This window comes from Spermophilus citellus (genome assembly GCF_964194105.1).
Source record: "Spermophilus citellus genome assembly, chromosome: 14".
Lineage (NCBI taxonomy): Eukaryota > Metazoa > Chordata > Mammalia > Rodentia > Sciuridae > Spermophilus > Spermophilus citellus.
The window spans coordinates 1616063-1624501 of NC_138194.1; the positions used below are offsets into that span (position 1 = coordinate 1616063).

The 8439-nt window shown below is 48.8% G+C and overlaps 1 long non-coding RNA gene across 1 annotated transcript; it reads right to left on the reverse strand.

Moving 5' to 3' along the window:
• Window positions 1-3840: 3840 nt before the first annotated feature.
• Window positions 3841-6718, reverse strand: LOC308633118. The gene is made up of 3 exons (XR_014018710.1): window positions 5169-6718; window positions 4184-4329; window positions 3841-4035 (listed from the first exon to the last, which is right to left on the reverse strand). It is a non-coding gene; the product is annotated as an uncharacterized lncRNA (long non-coding RNA).
• Window positions 6719-8439: the final 1721 nt, after the last annotated feature.

Consider the following 8439-nt stretch of genomic DNA (forward strand, 5'->3'; position numbering starts at 1 on the left):
CTTCCCCTCTGTCTTCCCGACCCCCCACCCCAGCCCCTGCCTCCCTCTGCCTCCACTTCACCCTATTAAGAAACAACCACCCCACAGAAGCCCCTGCCCCCGGCGGCTGCTCCCTGAGCCCCGCCCTCCCTCCCTCCTCCTGCTCCTCTCCCTGACAGATGCCTCAGAGCCCCGGGCCGCAGTTAAGGCCACGAGATGCAGCAATTCTTTATGAACATTTCATTCCTGCTCGCTGCACGACGTAAACTAGATGGTGTGTCACATTCGGGCAATAAGAGAGATATGTCACCACGACGCTGGCCCATTGGATGGAGAGGGTATTCCTGCCGTGAATTTCATTACTGCTTTTATATAGACAGAATTAGCTCGGTGACAGCGAGCCTGATTGTCTTTCACTAGGGGTTTGGCGAAGAGCTGAAAGGATTTCACCCTGATGTGCACACTACTGAGTGACCCCGCTCACCAGCGGCTCCGCTGATTGCTATGCACCTTGCAGACACCGCAATTGGCTCAGCCTCTCGCCCGCCTCACCTCCCTCCCTGGTCCCAGCCCTCCCTGCCTGACTTTTTCTTGAAGCCAGAAGAAAAGAGACCTAATGGAGGAGTCACAAGGTCATGAAGGGAAATGTGTATGTGGGGAGGTGTAAGGTGGCAGGGCTAAAACAAAAACAATCCCTTCTGGTCAAGGTCTCCTGGCCAGAGGCTGTGGCCAGTCACTCTTCCCTGCCCGCCCTTCAACAGTGGGCAAGAAAGACAATGTCCCTGTGGGCAGGGGCTGGCACATTCTCCTAGGTCACCCCAGCAGAGACTTTCAGAGCGGTTGTCAGGTCCCTGTTTTCCTCATGTGTCTCTAGGTCTTTCCCTTGCAGTGACTCAGGCTTCCTTTCTCATCTCCTAGCAGGGAGAGTTGAAAAAAATAAGAACTAGAATGGTTGTCAGCCCCAGCTTGTTGGCCCAGCAATTCCAGTGTGAAGGTGAGGGAGGAGAGTGAATTTCCTTTGCTCCTTTTCTCCCACACTTCTGATCCTATCTGGGCCCCACCTGACATTTATACAACACCCTTCAGTGACTTCGAAATCCTTCATAAGAAAGACCTAGATGGCCCAGCCCCAACAGCCTGCAGATGAGCCCAGACCAAGGACTTCTTGTCCTTGTCAGTTTCTGTGGGGGTGGCTGATCAAGAGAGACCCAGGTCCCACTCTGTTCCTTGCTTGGCCTCTGCCCTCTGTCACCTTGCCCACTCCCTTCTCTCCTCTGTTGACCCCTTTAGCAACCTTCTCTCCTCTGTTGACCCCTTATGCCTGTTCTTTCTGAGGCAGCTGGTTGTTCCTGGGGCTGACCAGGGAGGCTGACCATTGCTAGGCCTCTACTCACCACTCTGGCCCTTTCCAGATGCTCCCAGTGAGACTTTCTGATCTTCTATTCCTTGGGGGACTCAGGGACCAAGCATGGAACTAGACAGCATAATCTCCTCAAAGCCTCTTGTCTTTTGGTCAATCCAACACATCTGTCAGGAAAGCTTCTCTGGTGGCTCAGAGCAGTCAGAGTTGTGGCCTCTGTGCAGGGAGGGATTAAGGTCACAGTCTCCACTTTCCAGAGTGGGGGGGAGGGGAGGCTTCTGGGACCCTGGCATTGCTGAGCAGGCCCTCAGAGGCCTGGCTCCAAGTCTCCTTGTGTACAGACAACTGAGCTTCCCCTCTACCTCCCATCAGGGCACCCTCCACTGTGACTGCCGGTCTTTGAGCTCAGGAAGAAGGTCCCCTCTGCGCTTGACCCCTGCCATTACACTGGAAGCATTTTATGCTGAAACCTCATCTCAGGGCCACAGTTTCACCCTAACCCTGCTGCATAACAGCTGTGTTATGAGGCAGGTCATCACATCTCTCTGAAATTCAGTTTCATCCCCTCCAAAATGAGAGTGGTAAGTGCCACAGTCTGTACCATGGTACAGTGCCTTCAGTCCTGAAGGACGTTTTCTCTCAGTTGCTACCTTTACCTGTCAGGCTGTTTTAGTTTTGCCTCTGCTGAAGAAAGATACCCTAAGGTCATGTTCCTTTGCCAGGGTATACTGCATCCATGACTGGTCATGGACATAGGAATGCCCAGACACTTCTCCCCAGATTTTGTTGTTGTTGTTGTTGTTGTTTACTGGAGATTGAACCCAGGGTGTTTTACCACTGAGCTACAGCCCTTTTTATTTTTTGTTAAGAGAAAATCTCACTAAGTTGCTTAGAGCCTCACAAGTAGCTGAGGCTGGCCTGGAACTTGTGATCCTCCTGCCTCAACCTCCCTCGTCATGGGATTATAGGGATGCACTGTACCTGGCTGGGGCAATAATGAAGGGCTATCTGGGTTCCAGAGTGCCCCCTGTGGTCAGCTAAGGCCTTTTTGGAGACTACTGCAAGGCCAACTTCTCCCTCTACCTAGTTCTACTTCTTTCCAGTTCCTTCCCAGAACACTCCCTAATAGATTTCCTGCACAGAAATCTTCATCTAATGGCCTTTGAACCTGGAGACATTTCCTACCATAAATTGTGGGGCTATCATAGAGTTGGAAGTGTTTTATAAAGTATAGTCCTGATGCCCTTTATTATCAACACTATCATCATGGTGGTCATCTTCATCATCTTCACAGCAAGAGCCTACCCAGCTAGAATGATGGTGTTAGCATACTTTGGTCAGGAAATCGATAAATAAATGCCTAGTCTTCTTATTTTACCCTAGGGACAAGGTCCTTTTCATTCTGTCTTTTATCTTCTGATTAGAATGACCTTCCCACAGGGCAAGGTTGTTATAGGCCTATAATCCTAGTCACTCAAAGGTTAAGGCTGGAGGTTGGCAAGTTCAAGGAAAACCTGAGCAATTTAGCAATTAACTGATTCAAAATTTAAAAAGGGCTGAGGATGTAGTTTGGTGGCAGAGTGCTTTCAAGAGGTACTGGGTTTAATCCTAGGAACCATACCCACAAAAAAGATCCTCCTAAATGGGCCTTACTTGTTCAAGAAGCCTCACTATGATCCCAAAGATGATGTATTCAAAATATGGCAGTTGGGGAGCCGGGTGTAGTGGTGCACACCTGGAATCCCAGAAGCTTGGGATGCTAAGGCAAGAGAATTACAAATTTAAGGCCAGCCTCAGCAACTTGGTGAGACTCTGTCTCAAAATAAAAAGGGCTGGGGATGTAGCTCAGGGATAAAGTGCCCCTGAGTTCAATCCCCAGTTTAAAAAACAAAAAAGAAAAAGAAAAGTGCTGCAGTCCTGTTACCCACATCTCATTCTCTATTCTAGGATAGAATCAATGACCTATGTGCCCATAGGATTTTCCCTCTTACACCCTCTGGATATGTTTCTAGTTGGCTTCCTATTCTTTTATTTTAAGCATATATGTCCTGCTCATAGATCAACGCTTCCATCCTTCCATCGGGGGCAGACAGAAAGGTCTCAAGGGAGGCCTGAGAACAGGTTCTCTGCTTTGAGCCATGACTTCCTTCTGGGACTTGTTTACAGGTCCCCTAAATAAAGAATGTCTAATCTCTCCCTTCTAAGGGTTGGAGGAGCATGGGCAATTGTCCCAACTACTGTTACCCTTCTAAGTGTAATCACACTGTCTCACTACTGGATCCATAGCCTCATCAGCATGGCAGGTGGAGGCATGGACAGGTGGATGGGATCTCCAATCCAGTCTCCACTCCTGGGCTCTGACTCAAAGCTGCACTCTTCAGGAGAGCGTTGGCCTGAATCCTCTTACTCTGGAGCAAAGGCTTAGGCTCCCGTCACCCTTCCCTAAGTCTCCTGCCCTTTGCTACCATCAAGGCAAAGAGGTTAAAAGAACTTACCAAAATCTTACAGCCGGCCAGCAGCGGAGCAGTGTGAGGTCAAAGTGCCATCACTCCACCTCATCTGCATCTCCACAGACACCTGAGCTGCCCTGCTGAGCCTCTAGGAATCCCGGGATGGAGATTTGGCTGTCAACCCGGAGCCAACAGCGCCAGAGTAAATCCAGACTTCCCCAGGGGCCGCGGCTGCGGCCGCCATACCTCTCCAAACGAAGAAAAACGAATAAGAAATGTGTAGAGGCGGAGGGAAGATGAAGAGGATGAGCCATAAACAAAAGGAGGAAAATTGGGGCAGAGGGCAGAGGGGAGCTGCTTCCCTGGTGTCTTCGGGTCGGGCAGCGCAACATACCTGAAGACCGGCTAGGGGCCTCCTTGCGCCTGCCCTGGACTGGAGAGCCTGCGGAGCCTGTGCGAGCATATTGGTCCCAGACTCACCGAGGTGAGGGAGGTTGTGTGGGTAAAGGAGTCAGAGGCCGAATACAGGGTTAGGTTGACCTAGTAGAAATGAAGGGCATGGACAGGAACTAGAGAAATTGGAGGTGTTGTTGGAAATGAGATGGGATGAGTGCGATCCCTCAAGATTAGGAACCCACTGACACATGGGAAGCACCAAAGGGAACTAGCTGGTATTGCTCAAACGAAATAAGGCTTCACTCTTCTTTCTTACATGCCCAGCAGCCTAGGACTCCCCGCACCGAGGTGAATGCTGAGGCCCGGGACAAAACAGATGCTTGAGGCGCATCCAAACTTGAAAAAAATCATTAAAGAAGAGGTCTCTGCCCCTCTGTGCATTGGAGGTGTAAGCAGCAGGGTGCCTCACACATCTGCTCACAGCTAGCAAAAAAAAAAATGATGCACCTACCCTTCCGTTGTATCCCTAGTCCTCATTCCGAATAGGCTGAGAGCCCTGCCTGGTTCTCTCTTTGTCTCTTATTAATTTAGTTTATACATTCAGCAAGTGCTTGGGAGAGACATTGGTATATGCCAGCCTGGCATAGGGGCATAGAGAGGAAATTCAATTTTCATCCTCCCTAAGTAAGTTCACAGCCAAATGGAGAGAGAGAGGAAGAAGGGAAGATGGACAAATCCAACATGTTCCTAGCAACGTGATAGTGGCCCCGAGAGGGTGTGCTGAGGAGCTGGACAGGGCAGGGAAGGTTTCTCCAAGGAAATGAATTGGGCATTAAGCACAGGGCAAGAGGTATCAGGAAGAGACATTTCTGGCTTTGGGATAAAGGGGGCAAAGGCTTGGGACTAAAATAGAAGACTATTCTGGTGGTCGCATAGCATCGGCACCCAGGACTTGAGTAACCTCCTGGTAAGTCTTCCCATACCTGCCTATTTCTGTCACTCCATTATCAGGTTATACCCTTCATACTTCCAAAGAACAGTCAGCTCCTCCCATCATATAGGACTGAAGTTCCCAGAAGAAGCTTCTTATGTGGGTAGCCACCTAAACATTAGGTTCTGAAGGAACTCAGTTCACAAAAGAAGTAGGGAGGACAGGAGCAGGGAAGGGGGTGCTCTTCAAAGGAATGGCCAGCCCTCAGATCCTGCCCCTGCCTCACCTCACCAGAGGTCCTGAAAGCTAAGCTTAGCTAGAGAAAGCCTGGCAATTTCAGAAGCCAGCTTGGAACCCAGACTGAATTTTGGAGCAGCTGGCTCCCCTCCCCAGGCCTGGGAGGAGACAACTTCCCATTCCCCACTGGCCTGATTCTGGCCTTTACCTTTTCTGGATTTCCAACACTTTTGAGACTCTAGTGTGTTATGTAATATTAGCCCCAGAAAAATATGCCCATCAGGGCTCACATATGAATTTTATACACAATTTCTGGGGTTTGCAGAACTCCTGAAGCCCATTCAAAAAGCCCTTGGGGATCTCTGATTAAGAGCCTCATAGTTCAGGGATTAAGGGCACAGACTTGAGTCTAAAAAAAAAAAAGTTTTCCAGTCCTTATCACTTCAAAACAAGCTGTGTGAAGATGGGTTACTGAACTTCTCTGGGCCCCAGAAAACTTCTCTGGGCTCCTGCTTATGTGTAAAATAGGGGTAATAGCAGTAGCTACCTCAAAGGTTGTAATAAATGAAATAAATAAAACAGCCTGGATTCGGGGCTTATGGTATTTATTGCCATAGTTATTACAGTTGTAGCTACAGATAGTACCCTGGGCCGAATGTAAGGACTACTGGGCAGTCCTGGCTCAGTCAGGATAACAGGAGGCCACCTAATCTGTGCTAATTCTATAGCACAGAAAGCACTTTCTGAATTCCATATGGAGTGTCAAGAGTAGCAAGTCTACATGAGAAAATGTGACCCAGAGCAATGCTCAAGTTGACTTGTTTTAAGTGGAGTCAGGCTCTTTCCTTCAGAAGGAATTCTGGCTTAAGGGTGGTACTTACACAAAGAACCTGGAAATGAATGGGGCCACCCAAACAATATAGACTGATGGATCAGATGGAGCCCCAGGGGTATAAGTGAATTTCTCTCCTGTGCTAAGGAATTATTCATTTTGTTTGGGTCCCCTTATCATGGCCATTTGTGAATGAATGCTCTTTCTTTTCTTTTTGTCCAGAATCTTCCTTAAACTGGGAAGGGGGCAGACAGATTTTGGGTAGAATGTTCCCTTCCCCTTCCACTAGAGATGAAATAAGGCTAGACCCTGGCCTTATAGGAAGTAAAGGAGACTTCAAGAGTCAGAATATGCTGCTGGGCATGGTGGCTCATGCCTGTAATCCCAGCGACTTTGGGGGGGTGGGGGTTGAGGCTAGCCTCAGCAAGTAAGTGAAGCTCTAAGCAACTTAGGAAGACCCTGTCTAAAAATAAGAAATAAAAAAGAGCTGGGATGTAGCTCAGTGGTAAAATGCCTCTGGGTTAAATCCCCAGTACAAAAAAAAAGAAAGAAAGAAAAAAGAAAGCCTCTATCCCATTTAAAAAAAGGTCAGGATATGGTGTACAACTGGCTCTGAAAATGAGCACTTCCTCTGTGGAGCAGACTCTGGGGATCAGTTTCTTACAGCTCCAGGTAAAAAGACAATGTCCCAGTTGGCTAGGGGCGGGGGAACCTCTAAGTGTCTTCTTTTTCTTAGCAGAAAGTTGGGCAGAAAGACTAGAGTCTAGAAAGTGATGGTTGGGTTCCTTCTAACCAACCTCCATTCCCCTACTGGTTAGTTCTCTTTTAGAGTCTCACAGTCTTGGCCCAAGTCATTCCCCAGTCATCTGAACCCTGTTTGCTTGATGGAAACTTATTCAACCAATAACAGTTGTCCTTCAGTCTGGGATGGATGGAATCATCAAACTCAAGGATCTCAGTCTGGTGGCAGAGAGGAGGGAGTCCAATCCCAAACCCAAAATACACCTCACTGCTCTGCAAGAAGGGTGAGGGAGGCCAGAGAATTTGGACTCTTAGGAGTCCAGAAAGTCTTAGCTGGGCACACACTGGGGCTTTAGGGGTGGAGATAGGGTAGAACCACAGGGTGGGGAAAAGGTTGCTGGGACCGTTAGGTTGATTTTCCAAGGTGGCCTGGATGAGGAGACCTGGGAAAATAAATTGAAACAACAAAGAACTAGGTGGAACCCCTAAATATGCAGAGCTCCTGAACATGTTTAGCCAAGAGGCCAACTGATTAGGTGGATGAACCAAAGGTAGCAGGGCTGGGCCGCCCAGGGAAGGAGACATTTGGTGAAGGTGGGTGGAGGTGATACATCAAAGGATGGTGTAATGTAGTCCCCACTCTGACATAGTGTGGCTAAAAACTAAAGGTCCCAGGGAATAAGACTCTCATGCTCCTCAGTTCACATTCCACCCCTTCCTAGAAGTCTCTCAGTAATCCTGAACTCCACTGGTCTTTGGGGACTGGGAGATGGGCAATAGCAGCTGCTGGGCTTTTCCCTAAGGCATAGTCCTTCTGGCCAGTATCAGTTGCAGAGAATAAAGTAACAGGAAAGGAAAGAGGGCAGGTATGGGAGGATACCCTCACCTTAGGATAGAACTCAAAGTTCCCAGTCCCAGATCTGGAGAGATCTCTCTGATATGGAGTTTGACTGAGGTTCTGGTCAGGAAGTTGAGGTTATGGTAGGAAAGGGATGAGATGGGATTCTAAATGCGGTAAGTGAAAGGAGAGGGCAGACCTATCTTGCCCTCCCCCTTCCAAATCTTCCCCTTCTCTCTTCTGTTCTTCACCAGTTCCTAGACTCTGACTCTACTATTTCTAGGCCCAGAATCTCCTTGTGGCTTTGAGGGTAGCAGGGATGCCTCAGAAACAGGCATGGCCCAGGAATGGATCTGCAGCTCTGTGAGATCTGAAATCCCTCTTTACACCATTTCTTCCTCTCAGCACCTGTCCTTCCTCCAAAATCCAGTGCAAAGGTGGGGAAGGAAGCATCAAGCTCCTTCCAACATTCTCAGGCATGCTCCAGGTCAGCACTAGGACCCCACAGGAGAATTCGGTCTCCCTAATCCATCCCTATTACTCCAGAGAGCTGCAAGTCATGACTCCAAACATAACTAACTGTGAGATAAACCAATCTCTGGTGTTCAGCTGCTTCTCCACTGGAGGCAGGGAGAGAATATGCTCTCTGTTCCATAGCCCAGCTCAGTCCACTCC